Here is a 19,178-nt window from a genome sequence, read left to right on the forward strand (position 1 = left end):
CCCCTATCCAGTAAATTCCTTTGGCTCCTATAATCCTTAGGATCAAATATAAAATCCTCTGGCTTTTAAAACCATTGATAACCTGTTCCTTTCCCTTATCCAGTCTTCTTATACCATATAACCATGTGGGGCATTCTCTCCCCCCCCCCAATCCATGACACTGGATACTGTCTCTTGATTTAGGGATTTTTCACTTGCTGTCTACCATGCCTGGCATTTTTCCTCTCCTCATCTCTGTCTCTTGGCTTCCTGTGCCTTCTTAAGTCCCATGTAAAATCCTACCTTCTACAAGAAGCCCACCGTCATCTTGTGAATGCCTCTTGTCTGTTGATCTCCAATTTATCCTTTATATAGCTTGTTTGTACGTAGTTGTTAGGATTTTGGTTTTTCTGAATTAGACTGGGAGCTTCTTAAGAGCAGAGACTGTCTTTTATCTTTTTTTTTTGGTACCCTCAGTGTTTAGCCCAGCACATGGCAAATGTTGTTCAGTTGTTCATTTGTGTCAGACTCTTTGTAAAACTGTGGACCTTACCGTCCATGAGGTTTTCATGGCAAAGATACTAGAGTGGTTTGTTATTTCCTTCTCTAGTAGATTAAGACAAACAGGTGAGTGACTTGCCCAGGGTCACACAGCTAATAAGTGAGTAAGTGTCAGAGGCCAGTTTTGAAGTCAGGTCTTCCTTACTCCAGGCCCAACACTCTATCCACTGAGCCTAGAAGGTGCTTAATAAATGTCTCTTGACTAGATGGTGGAGTGAGAGGGTGCATTTTTGTTCAGATCACCCAGCATACTTCCCTCACAACAACCCATAAAATGGATCAGATCAAATTATAATTGGGAAAGTGAAAAAGTTACAGTGAATCATTTCTCCAGCCCAGGGCAGGCTAAGCAGACAAACAGAGAAGCCTGTGGACACTGGGATGGGACTGGCCTGCATTGGTGGGAACAGGGAGCTGAGAAGGAGCAGGAATGGGTGCCATCTGGCATCTCTGTTACCCATTGCCCAGTTCTGAGTCACAGATACATGGCAGAGAGGAGTCATCTTGAGCAAGCTGGGGGCCTAGCTGAGTATCGAGCAAGCAGCACGTTTTAGAAACTTAGTTGTACGTCCCTGAGCCCAGATGCAGAGTGGCTACTCAGTTCTCACTTCTTGTATAGCACATAAGCCTACAGCAGACTAACCAGGACAAGAGACCAAGACTAAAGGAGAGCCCGCAGTTCAGTTACTCTAGCCTGTAGACCTTCCAGTGGGCTAACAGTGACTGAGTCTAGAAGTAGCCTACTGAAATTCAACTATACACAAGCCAGCAGACCCAATTTGCAGAGCTTAGACCAAGAGGACAGTAAGGAGACTTCTTGATTCACATGACTTTGGAAGCGCTGAAAACTTACAGGTCCTCAGACTGAGCTGTGAAAGCAGCAGAAGGATATAAAAGGACAGAACCTCAGGCCAGATATCCTTGCCTGTCATCACCCCCCCTCTCCTTGCCCCCTAGAAGTGAACAGAGCCCAGCACTAACTTAAAGTCCAAATGTCCAGAAGCAGGCTGAAAGAATGAGCAAATAAAAAGAGAATCTGACCATAATGAGCTACTGCAGTGACAGGGAAGCACAAGAAACAAACACAGAAGACACTGACTTGAAAACGTACATAAGGAAAGCCTCAAAGAAAATTTCAGATTGTATAAAAGCCCAACAGGAATTCCTGGAAGAGTTAAAGGAGCAACAAAAAGATTTTAAAACCCAAATGAGGGTTATGTAAGAAAGATGTGAAAAGAGAATTAACAGGTTTGTAAAAGAGGTACAAAATCTTATTGAAGAAAACTCCTGGAATATTTGAATTGGCCAAATGGAAGCTAATGACTCCAATGAGACATCAAGAAATAATTTTTTGTTCATTCATCCATTTATTTAGTTTTAATACTGATTTTACAAAATATTTTGAGTTCCAAATTTTCTCCCTCCCACACCCCCTCCCCATTGAGAAGGAAAGCATCACTTATACCTGTGAAGTCATGCAGAACATTTCCATATTAGTTATGTGGCAAAAAACCCCCCAAATAATAAAATACAAGAAACCTAAAGTGAGAAAAGTATGCTTCAGTCTACATTCAGAGTTCATCATATCTTTTTCCGGAGGTGGATAGCATTTTTCATCATGGGTCCTTCGGAAATGTCTTGGATCATTGTATTAATCAGAGTAGCTACGTCTTTCACAGTTAGTAATCTTTACAATGTTGCCATTACTACGTACAAAGTTCTTCTGGTTCTACTGACTTCACTTTGTATTAGTTCATATAAGTCTTCCCAGGTCTTTTTGAAACCACCTCCCTCATTATTTCTTATAGCACAATGGTATTCCATCATAATCATGTACCACAATTTGTTTAGCCATTTCCCAATTAGACATCAAGAAATAATAAGATGAAGTCAGAAGACCAAAGAGAAATGTGAAATATCTCATAGGATATTACCTGGAAAATAGATTGAGGAGAAATAATTTAAAAATCATTGAACTATTTGAAAAAAGAGAAAAAAATTATAGACATCATATTTCAGGAAACTATAGATAAAAATTGCCTAGATATCTATTCTACTTTTACCAGATGGTAAAATAGAAATTGAAAGAATCTATGTCACCTCCTAAAAGAAACCCCAAAATGAAAATTCCCAATATTGAAATCAAAATGCAGAACTCTCGGGTCAAGGAAAAAATATTGCAAGCAGTGAGGAAGAAAGAATTTCAAGTACCACAGAGCCACAGTTGAGATCATACATGATTTATCATCCACCAGTATGAAGAAAAAGTTGCATGGAATATGAAATTCTGGAAAGCAAGGGACCTAAGGTTACAGCCAAGAATGACGTACCAGGCAAAAATGAGCATAATCCTATTGGGTTTAAAAAAATGGATAGCTAATGAAATAGACAATTTTTAAGCCTTCTTGGTGAAAAGACCAGAGCCGAATTGAAAATTTGACATTTAGCTACAGAATTCACGAGAAGCAGAAAAAAGATAAATATGAATTAAAAATCATAAGGAACTTAAGCAAGGTTAAACTGTTTACATTTTTCTTTTTTTAGGCAATTGGGGGTTAAGTGACTTGCTCAGGGTCACACAGCTAGTAAGTGTCAAGTGTTTGGTCTGAGGCCGATTTGAACGCAGGTCCTCCTGACGTCAGGGCTGGTGCTCTATCCACTGTGCCACCTAGCTACCTAACTGTTTACATTCTTATATGAGGAAATGAGATATGTAATTTCCTCAGAACATTTTCATTACTAGAGGTCTTGGAGGGAGTCCAGTTAGACAAAGGACCTTGTGATTCTATTATGTTTGGTTGATCTCAAAAGAAGAATGAATGGATGGGTAAGAGGGATGAACTGGGAGGCAGGGGAAGGGAAATGAACAATGGGGAAAATTACCTCACATAAATGGAGCATTCAAGGAAGAATAGATTCAGTGGAAGGGGCAGTAGAGGGGAGCAAGCCACACTTGAACCTCACTCTCATCTGAACTGATTGAAGGAGGGAAGAATAACCATACATACGTCTGAGTGCAGAAATTCATCTTAGCCGTCCAAGAAGTAGGACTGAAAGAGGTTAAGAGTAGGCAGGGGATGGTGTGGGATGGTACAAGAGTAAGAATAGATTAACGGAGGCAGTGGTCAGAAGTAAAACAGACTCTTAAAGAGGGGACAGGGTAAAAAAGAGAAGGAAAAGTATAAGAGAAGAGGATAGAGAGAGATACCTATTTAGCAGTCACAGCTGTGAATGTGAATGGGATGAACTTAATCATAAAACAGAAGTAGATAGCAGAATGGTTTAGAAACCAGAATCCAACAGTATGATGTTTACAAGAAACACATTTGAAACAGAAATACACAGAGTTAAAATAAGGAGCCAAAGCAGAATCTGTTATGCATCAGCTTAGGTGAAAAAGCCAAGAGTTTCAATCATTATATTAGACAAAGTAAAAGGAAAAATAGACTTAATTAAGAGACATATAAAGAAACTACATTTTGCTAAAAGTACCATAGGCAATGATTTAATATCAGTACTGAACGTACATGCACCGAATGGCATAGCATCTAAATTCTTGAAGGAAATAGTAAAATGATAATAATGGAGGACCTCAGTTTACCCCTTCAGACCTACTTACATCAAACCATAATATTAATAAGGGAGAAGCTAAGGTGATGGATAAAAAGTTAGATATAATAGACTTCTGGAGAATATTGAATGGGAATAGAAAAACATGCTATTTCTCAGCTGGCATGGTACCTTTACAAAAATTGACCATGTATCAGGGCATAAAAACCTCACAGATGCTGGAAAGCATAAATATTAAGTGCATCTTTTTCTGATTATAATGTGATAAAAATTACATTCAGTAAAGATCCTTTGAAGCATAGATTAAAAATGAATTGGAAACTAAATAACTCAAGCCTAAAGAATAAGTAGATGAAAGAACATATCATAGAAACAATCAATAATGTCACTAAAGATAATGGCCGAAATGGGATAGCTTTCTAAAATTTGTGAGATACAGCCAAAGTAGTACTTAGGTGAAAATTTACATCTTCAAACATTTGCATCAATCAAAGATGGATCAGGTCAATGATTTGGGCGTGCAATTGAAAAAATTAAAAAAGCAACAAATTAAAAATCTCCAATTAAACACCAAAATAATCCTTAAAAATTAAAGGAGAAACAAAATTTAAAAAAGTTACCAATAAAGTTGGGATCTGTTTAAGAAAAATTAAGTAGATAAACCATTGGTTACTTTGTTTTAAAAAAATAAAAAGAGGAAAACCAAATTATTGGTATCAGAAATTAAGAAGATGAATCGATAACCAATAAAAGAAGAAATAAGAGCATTTATTGGGAACTTTCACCCAGTTATATGCCAATAAAACTGACAACCTAAATGAAATGAATGAATATTTACAAAATTAAATCATGTTAATAAAACAGGAAATGGGATACTTAAATAACTCTTTCTTAGAAAAATAAATTGAATAAGCCCTAGAGAAACTCCCTAAGAATAAGACCCCCAGGACCAGATGAATTTACAGTCAAATTCATCCAAACATTTTAAGACCAATTCTAATACCATTTAAAGTATTTGAAAAATTAAGTAAAGAAGAACTTCTTCCAAAGTGCTTTTTGTGTGTGACACAAATACAGTTTTGATACCTAAACTAGGGAGAGTCAAAACAGAAAAAGAAAACTATAGCACAGTTTTGTTTAATTTGGAACAAATTTTAAGTAAAATTCCAGCAAGGAGACTACAGCAAGATAGATCATGTGCTATGACTATGCAGGATTTATACCAGAAATACAAGACTGGTTCAATTTAAGGAAAACTATGAGTATAAGGGTTAGTAATAAAAACAATAAAAATTGTGATTATTTCAATAAATGTAGAAAAGACTTTTGACAAAATATGCCACCATTTTCTGTTAAAAATGCTAATAAGTAAAGGAACACATGGAGTTTTCCTTCAAATGATATGTGGTATCTCTTTGAAATCAAGAACAAGCCGTATCTGTAATGGGAATAAGCTAGAAGCCTTTCTACTAAGATCAAGGGTGAAGCAAAGATGTCCACTATCACCATTAATTTTCAATATTGTACTAGAGATAACTGCCTATGGTGATAAAGTATGAAAAAGCAATCAAAGGAATGAGCATAGTCAGTGAGGAAACAAAACTATCACTTCTTACAGATGATGTGATGCTTTACTTAAAGACCCCTAGAGAGTCAACTAAAAATTAAGCAGAACGATATCTTCGACAAAGTTTCAAGATATAAAATTAATCCATGCAAATCATCAGCATTTCTATATCCCCCCACCCCCCAAAAAAACAACAAACCAAACCCAGAAAGTGAAATTCTATTTAAAACAAAATAACTACAGACAGTATAAGGTACTTGGAAGTTTACCTGCCAAGATACTGGCAAGAACTATATGAACACAATTACAAAACACTTCACACAAATAAAGACATTTAAATAGTTGGAGAAATATCAGTTACTCATGGGTGGGCTGAACCAATATGATTAAAAATGCCATACAAATCAAACTACCAAAGAATTACTTTCTGGAGCTAGAAAAAGTTAATGAAATTCATCTGGAGGAAAAAAAAAGTCAAAAATATTAATAGAATTAATGAAAAAAAAATGGGAAGGAAGGTAGCCTAATAGTACCAGATCTCATTCTGTACTGCAAAGTTATAATTGTCAAAACAATTTGGTACTAGGTAAGAAGTAGATAGTTGGAGGCAGCCAGGTGGCTCATTTGTATAGAATGCTGTACCTGGATTCAGGAAGATCCGAGTTCAAATGTGGCCTCAGACACTTACTAGCTGTGTGAACCCCGGGCAGGTCACTTCACCCTGTTTGCCTTAATCCACCAGAGGAGGAAATGGCAAGCCACTCCAGTATCTTTGCCATGAAAACCCCATGGCCTGTATTGGTGTGCTGTGTGGTCCATGGGGTCACAAAGAGTCAGAGAGGATTCAGTGCCTGAAGAACAATAACAGAGAAATAGGTTGATCAGTAGAACAGATTTAAATTCATAATATGGAGAAACAAGTGATCATAGTAATCTAGCATTTGAGAAACCGAAAGATCCCAGCTATTTGGGCAAGAGTGGACTATTTGAAAAAAATGAGCTATTGGGAATATAGCCACTTCTTGCTTAATGTGAGCAAATTTAGGCATCAGTACCAGGGGCCCTGGGGCTTCCATGCCTGGAGTGGGCAAGTGGCCACCCTTTCCACAAGCAGGTGCCTGCCTGCCAGGGAGTCGAATTTGCATAAAATGAATTTTACGAAGCGAGAACTGTTTGTATGGAAAAACAGTTTGGCAGAAAGGCAAAGATCAAATTCTCACACCATATACCCAGATAAGCACAAAATGAGTACATGCTTTAGACAGGTTACTATCATAAGTATATTAGTGAAGCATGAGTGAAATTACCTGTTAAATCTGTGGATCATGGAAGAGTTCAAGATCAAAAAGAGAAAGGTTCAGAGAAAGTAAATTGGATGATTTTGATTACTTAAAAGTTTTTGCAGAAACCAAACCAATGCAACTTAAATTAGAAGAAACACTGGGGGAAAAATCATTGCAGTAATTTTCTCTGATAAAAGTAGTTTCTCAAATATATAGGGAACTGAATCAAATTTACAATTATAGAATCATTCCCCAATTGATAAGTGGTCAAAGGTTATGAATAGGCTCCTTTTAGAGAAAGCAGTAAAAAGTATCAATAGCTACATTCAAAAAATCTTCTAAGTCACTAGTAATGAGAAAAATGCAGATTTAAACATCTCTGATATGCCATGGTCATATACGTCAGATTGGCTAAGATGACAGAAAGGAAAATGACAGATGTCAAATATGGTGTGGGAAAACAGGTACACGAATACTCTGTTGATTGAGTTGTGAACTAGTCTGACCATTTTGTAAAGTATTTTGGAACTGTCCATAAAAAGCTATTAAATTGTGCATACCCTTTGACTGACTGAAGGACAGATACTACTTCTAGGTCTATATCCCAAAGGTATAGGAGCTCTTTTTGTGGTATCAAAGACTTGGAAACTTATGGGATACCCATCTACATTCATTTGGGGAATGACTGAACAAGTTATGGTTTATAAATGTAGTAGAATACTGCTGTGTTGTAATGAATGATGAAATTGTTGGTTTCAAAGAAACCTGAGAAGACCTCTATGAACTGATAGAAAATGAATTGAGTAGACCCAGGAGAACAATTTATGTAGTAATAGCAATATTGTAAAGCTAATCAACTTTGAACCATTTTATATAACTCTGATTAATACAGTGACCCACCACAATTCCCAAGGACTGATGATGAAACATGGTATCTGCCTCTAGATAGACAGCTGATGAACTCAGTGCAGATTGAAGCCTTTTTTCTTATTTCTTTTTCTATTTTGGGACTCACTAATGCAGAAATTTCTTTTGTGTGATTATGGATATGTAATTGGTTTCATATTTCTTAATTTATCAATGGGTGGGGTAAGATAAGGGTGGAGGGAGGTAATTTGGGACTGAAAATAAAAACAAAAAATGAATGCTGTGACAAGATTTCTGTAGAGGTTTTTTTAAAGTTTGATTTGTCTTATATTTGTCACATTAAAGTTTTTATTTAGTTTTTTTTAATATAAATTTATTTATTTTTAGTTTTCAATATTTACTTCCACAAGTTTTTGAGTTCCAAATTTCTCACCCCTCCCCCCACCCCAAGATGGCATGCATTCTGAATACCCCTTCCCCTGGTCTGCCTTCTCTTCTATCTCTCCCCCCTCCCTTCTCTTATCCCCTTCCCCTTCTGTTTTCCTGTAGAGCAGGATAGACTTCTGTACCACATTTCCTGTATTTCTTATTTCCCAGTTGCATGTGAAAACATTTTTTTAAACATGTGTTTTTAAAACTTTGAGTTCCAAAGTTTCTCCCTTCCTCCTTCCCCACCCACCCTCATTGAAAAGGCAAGCAACTCAATATAGGTTGTACGTGTGCAGTTATGCAAAACACTTCCTTAGTAGACATGTTGTGAAAAACTAACTCTATTTCCCTTAATCCTATCCTGCCCTCCCATTTATTCTATTCTTTCTTTTGACCCTGTCCCTCCTCAGAAGTATTTGCTTCTGATTACTCTCTTTCCCAATCTGCCCTCCTCTTCTATCACCCCCCTGCTCTCTTGTCCCCTTCTCCCCTATTTTCCTGTAGGGTAAGACAGATTTCCATACCCAATTGAATGTGTATGTTATTCCCTCCTTAAGCCAAATCCTATGAGAATAAGATTCCCTCATTCCCTCTCACCTTCCCCCATTTTCCCTCCACTATAAGAGACTTTTCTTTTCTGTTTTTTTTGTGAGATAATTTACCCCATTCTACCTCTCCCTTTCTTCTTCTCCGAGTATCATCCTCTCTCATCCCTTAATTTTATTCTCCAGATATGACCCCTTAATCTTCAACTCACCCTGTGCCCTCTATCTATCTATATATACATACATACAATTTTTTTCCTTCAACTACCCTAATACTGACAAAGTTCTCATGAGTTACAAATATCATCTTTCCATGCAGGAATGTAAACAGTTCAATCTTAATAAGTCTCTTATGATTTCTCTTTCCTGTTTACCTCTTCATGTTCCACTGGAGTCCTGTATTTGAAAGTCAAATTTTCTGTTTAGCTCTGGTCTTTTCATCAGGAATGCTTGAAAGTCCTCTATTTCACTGAATGACCATTTTTTCCCCTGAAGGATTATACTCAGTTTTGCTGGATAGGTGATTCTTGGTTGTAATCCTATCTCCTTTGCCCTCTGGAATATTATATTCCATGCCCTGGGTCCTTTAATGTAGAAGCTGCTAAATCTTGTGTTATCCTGATTGTGTTTCCACAGTATTTGAATTGTTTCCTTCTGGCAGCTTGTAATATTTTCTCCTTGACCTGGGAACTCTGGAATTTGGCTACAATATTCCTAGGAGTTTTCCTTTGGGGATCTCTTTCAGGAGGAGATCTGTGGATTCTTTCAATTTCTATTTTGCCCTCTGGTTCTAAATATCAGGGCAGTTTTCCTTGATAATTTCTTGAAAGATGATGTCTAGGCTTTTTTTGATCATGGCTTTCAGATAGTCCAATAATTTTTAAATTCTCTCTCCTGGATCTATTTTCCAGGTCAGTTGTTTTTCCAATGAGATATTTCACATTGTTTTCTAATTTTTCATTCTTTTGGATTTGTTTTACAGTGTCTTGATTTCTCATAAAGTCACTAGCTTCCAATTGCTCTATTCTAATTTTTAAGGAAGTATTTTCTTCAGTAATCTTTTGGACTTCCTTTTCCATTTGGCCAATTTTTCTTTTTAGGGCATTTTTCTCCTCATTGGCTTTTTGGACCTCTTTTGCCATTTGGGTTAGGCTGTTTTTTAAGGTGTTATTTTCTTCAGTATTTTTTTGGGTCTCCTTTAGCAAGCTGTTGACTTGTTTTTCATGATTTTCTTGCATCACTCTCATTTCTCTTCCCAGTTTTTCCTCTACTTCCCTTACTTGCTTCTCAAAATCCCTTTTGAGCTCTTCCAAGGCCTGGGACTGATTCATATTTTTCTTGGAGGCTTTGGATGTAGGAGCTTTGACTTTGTTGTCTTCTTCTGGTTGTATATTTTGATCTTCTTTTTCACCAAAGTAAGATAATATAGTCTGACTCTTTTTGCTGCTTGCTCATGATCCCAGCCAATTACTTGAGTTTTAAACTCTTGTTAAGGTAAGAGTCTGCTTCCAATGTGGAGAGTGTACTGTCCCAAGCTTCAGGGGTTTGTGTAGCTGTTTTCAGAGATACTTGTAGGGACCTGTAAATTTTCAGTTCTTCCAAGGTGGTATGATAAGGGGCGAGGTGTTTACTCCTTTCCTGGCCTGTGACCACAAGTATTCCTTTCTGTCCTGTAACTGTGAGGAGGGGTTTTTCTCCATAGCCACTACAAGCTCCACCAGGCCAGTGCCCCTTCTCACCCCAGGACCACCGCCCAGAACTGTGACCCAGATCCACACACGGGCAAAGCAAGAGGTTCCTGCCTCAGTACTGGCAAAGACATCCCTGCAGTCCCTCTCTGATCAGCCACTGGATTCCCCCTCAGTCTGTGGGTGGGAAGATCAGGAAGCAGCTGCCCCCCCAGGGCCACACTCTTGGGGAATGGAGCTGAGACCCTGCCTTCCTTTCTGACCACCAACAGAAACAGACTTTTCCCACTGACCTTCTAAGTTATCTTTGGCATTAGTGGATTGAGGAGTCTGGAAACCTCCACATCTGCCCGCGATTCAGTCCTCTGAGGCCTGCTCCAGGTTTGCTGTGGCCTGCGTGCCCATGCTGTGCTGCGCTCCCAGCCTGGCGCGATACACCTTTTGATCAATCATCCAGGTTGTCTTGGGCTGGAAATTTGTTTCACTCTGTCTTTTTGTGGGTTCTGCTGCTTCATAATTTGTTTAGAGCCATTTTTTATGAGTATTTGGAGGAGAGCTTAAGCAAGTCACTGCTTTCACTCTGCCATCTTGGCTCTGCCCCCCAAGTTTTTATTTAGTTTTGCAGCATGGTTAACAGAAAATGGTTATTGACTGAGAGAAAGTGTCTTAGAAGAGGAACAGACCTTGAGACCTTAAAAGTCTTCCATGGGGCAGCTAGGTGGCACAGTGGGTGGAGCACCGGCCCTGGAGTCAGGAGAATCTGAGTTCAAATGCATCCTCAAACACATATCACTCACTGGCTGTGTGACTGGGCAAGTCACTTAACCCCAATTGCCTCACCAAAAAAAAAAAGTCTTTGATGTCCTGTAGGAAGAATCTGCTGTCTACTGTCCTTAGTCCTGTACCTCTCACCACCCTCTACCCTCCCATCTCTCTGTCTCTCTCTTTCCTGAAATACAGGCCAGAATTATACCAGGTGTGCTGGCTCAGAAAGAACACTGTACTTTAGAGCTATCCTGGTTTCAATTTCTGGCTTTCTAGTAATTAGCTCCCAGAGCTTCAACAACTCATTTAACCCTCTGGTCCAAGTTTACACTCTTTGTAAAATCCTTGCTCTGTTTTACTGGATTAAACAAGCGACAGAGGATAAAAGGCTTTGTGTGTGTGTGTGTGTGTGTGTGTGTGTGTGTGTGTGTGTGTGTGTGTAATCTGAAGCTGCTTCTTCTTTTATTACTAAAGATGTCCTTAGCCCTATCTTAAGTGGGGACAGTGGCCTTTTAAATTGTTAGGAGAGTCCTACTCTTTTTTTTTTTTTAAAAAGATCTCTTCCTTTTCTGTACTGCTGCCTGTCGCTGTACTTGGAAAGGAAAGTGGAAACAATTTAAATGAATTTTACCTGCGGAATGAATGATAGTATAAAAAAGTGGTCTTTAAAAAAATAGGCACTATATAATAGTTGAATATTTTCTGGGGTTATATAGAAAAGAACAACCTTCTTAACAGTAGTTACTGTACCTAAATCATTCTCTGATTTACCAGGTTTATGTTTTAGTGGATGGTAAATGAAACAAGATTTGATGTGTGAATAACTGAAATCAGAGCTGAGGAATTTTTACTGTTTATTGGCCAAAGTAGATTGTTTTCATTTTCTTTCAAGTGATGTAACTGATTCATCCTTCCTGATAGAGTCTGCTGCTTGTCTCTTACTGTTTTTGGTCCTTTGGAGAACTTCACATGTATTCATTCACCAAGCAGAGGGGCAGCTCACAGGGCAGTCACTCTATCCATTTAGTAGTTTGAATAAGAGGAAAGACATTTACCTGCTACCTTGCAATATTGTTGTATTTAGCTAGCCAAATTGACATTAAAGTACTCAGCAGACTTGAAATGTAGAGATATGAATTTATCCTTTCTCGCTCTCCAAAGGAGCTAGATTAAATCAGCAGTCATTAACGGGATGCCAAAAGCCAAGGGAACGAGGTGATGATTTGGTCTTGGAGTGATTTGTCCCTGGCACCCAATTGACGTGAAGAATTTACTTCAAGACTCTTAAGCTCCCCTAGAGAAGAGCCAGTGAAATTGGGTCCTACAATGTTTTTGTCAGATAGATTTTTTCAGTGATGTATTGGGCATTGTTTCCATGTCAGACAAGAAAGCTCAAAGTATTTTTTGCTTTGATGGATGCTTGTCTGTTTGTTACCTTAAGTTAACATTTTCTGGAGCTGTTGGGATTTAGAAGGGGCAGACTCCTTTCGTAAGAGCTAAATTCAGTTGTACCAGGCTTTTGACTGCATGTTATCATAGAACCCCATTCTTTTGCAGCTTATTTTCGATGGCATTTAAGTACTTTAACAGAGCTTTCATTTCATGACTGTGGAGACCACAGCCTATTCATGCCTTCTCTCTGTGTGCAATTCATGCTTAGGGATTTTTGTTGTTGTTTTTTTGTTATTCCTCTGTACCAAATCTACCAGAAGTGCTGCTGACCTCCCTCGGGGTCTTGTAAAAATTCTTTCAAAGAAAATGGATAAATTTCGTAGATGATATGAAATTGCAAAGCTTCTTCACAAATAAAATAAATGCATCCTGGACAGAGGCAAAGTGCTCAACTGGAGGGGAAAATTCATTGCATCAAATATCTTTAGTAAAGGTTTGATATCCAAGATACCCAGACAAAAACAGAAATATATAAGAACAAAATTTATTCCCCAGTAGATGAACAATAGGTCTTAAAAGGTAAGCTGAAAACCATCAACAATCCTAATAGAGAATCCTCCAAATCATCAACATTAAGGGAAATGCAGATCAAAGCAACTGTAAATCCCACCCCACACCCAGAAAATTAGGAAAGATAATATAAATATGGAAATAGTCAATATTGAAGGGCCCATAGAAAGATACCACAAATACACTTTTAGAGTTTTAAACCTGTCCAGTCTTCAAAGCACTTTGGAATTATGCAAATAAAATGGCCAAAATTTCTGTACCTTTGGGCCCAGAGATTTCACTGGTAAGCATGTAGGCCATCGACTGGAGAGTGGCTACGCAAATTGTGATACATGAACGTAATTGAATGTTACTGTGCTAGCATGATGAATAAAGATAGGCCTGGAAAGACTTTACCTGAACTGATGCAGAGTGAAGTAATCAGATCTGGAAAGACAGTACATTAAAGATTACAGCAATGCAAATGGAAACAACAACTACTGTAAGGCAATTGAAAATGAGTACCACAAAACCATGAAGAAGAGACAGGAGAAGATACCTTCTCCTTCCTTTTTCCCCTCCTCCCTAACAGAGTCAGGTGTCTACTGATACTGAACACTGAATTACAGTGTCATGTTATATATTGTATTGAAAATGTCTTAATCATTTTTGCTAAAGTTCCCTCTCTTCCTTCCCTTTTAAAAAAAAATTCTTTGCTATCAGGGAAACTCTCTAAGGAGGGGGATTAGAAATTGAGAGTTTGCAAAAAACAAGACAACAGCAAAAAATCTACTTAAAAGAAAAAACAGGATTCTACAGTTTTTCATAAATGTACAGGAAGGCACAAAAGCCATTTCAGTACTATTTGCAGAAATGATTCAGTTGAAGAAATAGCAAATTCTTTTACTTTACTACCAGTATGTAGTTTTCTCCCAACATATCCTATGGCATACTCTGGGTAAATCTTTTGCTTTTCTTTCTTTCTGTCTGTCTGTCTGTCTGTCTGTCTTTCTGTCTTTCTGTCTTTCTTGGCAATTGGGTTAAGTGAGTTGCCCAGGGTCACACAGTTAGTAAGTGTCAAGTGTTTGATTTGAGGTCACATTTGAACTCAGGTCCTCCTGACTTCAGGGCCGGTGCTTTATTCACTGCGCCACCTAGCTGCCCCAGTCTTTTGCTTTTCAAAGAAGACAAACATGTTGGAATAAGATAGCTTGTCAACATAGCTGCCATAAAAGATATTCTGGGTATTCTTTTTTATTGGAAGCTGGACATATGCTAAATTTCTTTGAGTGAAATCTCTAACCAGAATTCAAGCCATAATTACCATTTTGATATTTGTTTCAGACTCTGGGTATTAGTGGAAATAACTTGCATGTCTTGCAAAGTAAAAAAAAAAAATCTCCATTTGTTATTCCTGGTCTTTGGCTCAGTATGAATAGATTAGAGGTGTGGATAGAGGAGCACTTGATCACGGTCCTAACATTCTCTGCCAATGGTAGTGGCGACAGGCACAGATCTCTCTTGGTCGTGACCACTTCTGGGTCATCGTTCCCTACCAGTAAGAAGTCCTTGGGCCTGGCCACCTTCAGATTCTCATTCAGTTGCATCTCTAACTACCTGATCCTGTGGTTCAATTTCCAGAGGTTCAACGAGCCCAAGGTCTTTTTGCATGTGACCTTGTTGAGGGAGCTAATTAGAACTGGCTCTACCATGGTCCACACATAGGCCAGGGACCTCACAAGGAGGCACAGGAGCAGTCTGCCCAGATTCTGTCTTTCTACATTTCATGGGAATCAGTGGAGCACTCCACATGCCCATTTGGTATCACTTGTGTGTGCCATACAACAAAGGCTACCGTCTTTTCTGATCACATTTTCCCCTTATACCACTTAAGTGCATGGGTTATCACTAGTAATATACTGTAACCTATTTGTGTCTACCATGTGTTTTTCCATTGGTCACACACAACTTTAATTTCTTATGGATCGAAGTGTTCTAAGATTTATAATTATACAGTATCTCCATGAGATATGGCTGTTCATGCTAGGGTGTGATTTGAAATTATTAAAAAGCACTCCCCATTTTAGCAAATACAGTTCACTACACTTCTTTGCTCTTATTTAGTTTTGGGTCCAAGCATTATGCTGACCCAGGTGTATGTGTTAGATATTTTTCATCCATTTAATTTCTCCTGTATGGATTATTAATTAGGCTGATTTCTTGAGTAATCAGGGATTTCTTCAAAGAGGCCCTGTGATACCTTGTGGCTTAGAACAGTCAGCATGCTGTTATTTCTTAATAGGAGCAACTGGAATACCTAACCATAGAAAGTAGATCTCTTTCCACTGGACCCTATGCAGATTTATTATCCTTTTGCTTTTATGCATTGCTTCAGATTAATAATCAAACGGTCACTGGACAGTTGTTTCTTTGGTTACGTTTATTAAGGAATCTTAATATATATAAGGGACTCTGTGGAGCAGAAAATTTGGACCTTTTAATCCTTTGTGTGACCACAGAGATCATAAAGATAGGGTCTGAGAATGGTTTTCAAAAGCCTGTATGTTCCCTTTTCATCTTCTCTCCAAGGCTGTTCTCCATACTTGTGTAGCTCATCCTCATAAAAGATTTTATGAAGATCAAAAGACAGGCATATGAATCAATAGGGAGGGGAGGTAACACATTTAGTAAGTGCTTAATGTGTGCTAGACGTTTTGATAGGTACTTTACAAATATTATATCATTTGATCCTCATAACAACTCCATGAGGTAGATACTATTATTATTATTCCCATTTTACAGTGGAAGAAACTGAGGCAAACAGGTTAAATGACTTGTCCAGAGTCACACTGCTAAGTGTCTGAAGTTGGATTTGAATTTAGGTCCTCCTGACTCGAAGCCCAGCACTTTATCTGCTGTACCTCATAGTTATCAATGTTCTTTTGATCACTTTTAAAAAATAGTAATATCCATGAATTTTTACGTGCTTTTGGTATCTTTCCCTCCCTGAGATCTTATTAAAAAATTCCTCAGTGCTCTCAGTATTGTGGTGCCTCTTGAATTTTTTTCCTTGCCATTCTTCCCAACTGTCTTCTTAATTGCCTTTTCTACTTCTTTATGAGAGGTAATGAGGTATAGTACAGAGGTATCGCTCTCAAGTTTGATGGGTTCCAAAACTGCCCAAATGAAATTAAAATGTAATTAGGAAATGTTTAACAAAATAAATAAAAATACAGTACAATATAGATAATGAAAATTTGTGGTTTTTTAAATGTACACATGGAGGCAGAGATTAGTTTCGTTTTGAGTTTTGACACCACTCAGTGGATAGAGGTAATAACATCACATCAAGAACTGAGGTGTTAGTGTTGAAATGTGGTTCGTCTGTCCAATGATGAAAAAGTTGTCTTGTCTCACAGATAATGAAAACAGTCATTCCTTTATAACTCATTTCACTATAGAAATATTAAGAACTTTAAAAATTTTCTGCATATTTTTTGTTATCTCTGTTTTTGCAAAGGCAGCGTGGCGTAGTAGACGTTGTGCTGGATTTGCAGTCAGGAATACCCTGGCCTTACATTCCCTCTGTGACATCTACTTAGCGTTGTCACCATGGATAAGGTGCTTCATCTCTCTCAACCTCATTTTTGTCATCTGCAAATTGGGGATAATAATGCCTCTAGAACCCACATGGCAGTGTTGTTAGGTTCAAATGCAATAGTATATGTAAAGTGTTTGGCAAACTTTAAAATGCTATATGATAAAATCATTTGTTGTGAACTTCCTCTTTAAGAAGAAGCTTCTCAAAGCCCTTTGACATCAACCTCCTAACCCCCTTTCATTCTTCTGTGCCTGATAATGAGATTAGATCGTGGGCTTCTATAGGTCATGAACTGTCTTTTGTCTCTCTTTGTATCCACAGAGCTTGGCACGGTGCCTGGCACATAGTAGACACTTAATAAATGCCTATTGCCTGAGTGAGGTGACTCTTCTCCCTTCCAAGGGCAAACCCTCTCATGTGCCCTTGAGTTCATCTTCTCCGCATTTTTTCTAGCTGATTGTAGCCTAGTCAGCTAGCATTGATTAAGTGCCTGCTATGTGCTGCACACTGTCTTAAACACTGGATCAGTCATCCACTCTCTTATCTTCAACTCCTCTCTCTGGGATTTTGTACTGCTTGTCCCCTGTACCTGGAATGTTCTCCATCTTCATTGACATCTTGTGAAGTTCTTGGTTTTGCTTTCAAGACTCAGATGAAATGCTGTCTTCTGTATGAGGTCTTTCTTGGTTCCTCCAGCTGCTTGCTGGTGCCTCCTCTCCCAAGATTCCCCTCTAACTGCTTTGTATATGCCTATATGTGTACATGTGGTTTCTGCTGTTGGATGTAAGTTTTTTGGGGTCTGGTACTTGTTTGCCTTTGTCTGTCTTTGTAGCCCTAGCACCTGTCGTAGTGCTTGGTACTTAGTAGATATTTAACAAAGTGATAAACTGACCATGTCTGATACTGTATGCCTTGTTCCAAACCTGTAAGACACTACTTCTCTACTCAGAGGGGAAAACCATGCTTCACCTCCATACTTCCTCTTAAGTCAGTTGGCCATTTCATCCATTTTGAAGTCTTTCACTAGTGTTGTTTTCCTTGTTATTATCATCATGTAAATTCTTACTCTACTTAGTTTGATCTTCCGTGATTAATACAAGTCTTCTCAAATCTCTCCGAATTCTTCATATTAGTCATTTCTTATAGAACAATATTTCATTACATTCGTATAACCACAGTTTGTTCAGTCATATGTGAGTAACTGAGCACCCAATTTCCTTCTGTTTCTTTGCTCCTACAAAAAGTGGTGCTATAACATTTTTATACCTATGCTTTTCCTTTTTTGTGTGTGTCTTTGACCATCTTTGGGTATTTGCCCAGTAGCAGTATCATTGGGTAAAAGGATTTTCTTTCTAAGTTGAGATAGACACAGGGAATCATGCTCACAGAATTCTTCAGGATTAATAGTTTGTTAAGGACTGTTCCTTCCCCAAATCTGGACAGGTGCTGAGGAACTTAAGTAGCAAGAGATCTTCCTCCATGGTTATTTTCCATTTTGTAGGGATTGATCAGTTGTTTTAGAGCCCAGTAAATCCCTGAAATCTTAATCCTGGTGAGAGACACTGTACATTTGGGTGTCATAACTGGTTTGGGTATCAATGGGAATTTATTCCTCAGTAATGCCCCTTGTAAAACTCATAGTGTAGCCTGATGGACCCCTGATACACCTGTACCGTTATCTATGAAGGTTAAGCCCAAATCTATACAATGAAACGTATCATAATCCAGTATTTTTGAGGCAATTAGTCAAAGCAGATAACTCTCAAAAACAGTAAGCTTAATGATAGGTTGTTCTGGGTTGGTGGAGGGAGCTTCCACTCTGGGAATTCTCTAACCTGATGAAATTGTAAGTTGGAACCAAAAGCAGAATGAAACCCCACAGTGGTGTAGTGCAGTAGTATCAGACTCAGATCAAAAAGGATCTCTGGGGACTGCATATTGACGTAGAAAACCACAAATTCAGGTTAGTTGTGTTGTATTTTTATTTAATTAAGTGTTTCCCATTTGCGTTTTAACGTGCTTCAGTTGCCCTTGGGAGTTTTGCACATCGCTGGGACTGTGGGCCTGAGTTTAACACCTTTGGTTTAGTGGAAAGAATATGGTACTTTGGATTTGAATCCCCGCCCCAGCACTTATTATCTGTGTGATTGGAGCAAGTCATTTGACTTCTCTGAGCTTCTGCTTCTTTGTTTTTAAAATGGAGCTGTTATGAGCAAAGCTTTAAATAGCCACAGAAATAAGAGGTATTTTATTTTTTAAGGAATTTGACCTTAACGTTTTGGATTTCCATTTGTGGAAATGGACATGGGTGGGTATGAGTAACACAACAGGGCATTTTTGGTTTTCTGATCATTTTCAACTGACAGAGAGGATGATAGTAGA

General features: G+C 38.2%; 1 protein-coding gene across 1 annotated transcript in view; it reads left to right on the forward strand.

Annotated features, from left to right (window-relative positions):
* CD99L2 (CD99 molecule like 2) overlaps positions 1-19,178 on the forward strand; it is a 154,347-nt gene that overhangs the window by 80,317 nt on the left and 54,852 nt on the right. The window lies entirely within an intron of this gene.

This window comes from Phascolarctos cinereus, unplaced genomic scaffold, assembly GCF_003287225.1.
Source record: "Phascolarctos cinereus isolate Bilbo 61053 unplaced genomic scaffold, phaCin_HiC Scaffold_8;HRSCAF=390, whole genome shotgun sequence".
Lineage (NCBI taxonomy): Eukaryota > Metazoa > Chordata > Mammalia > Diprotodontia > Phascolarctidae > Phascolarctos > Phascolarctos cinereus.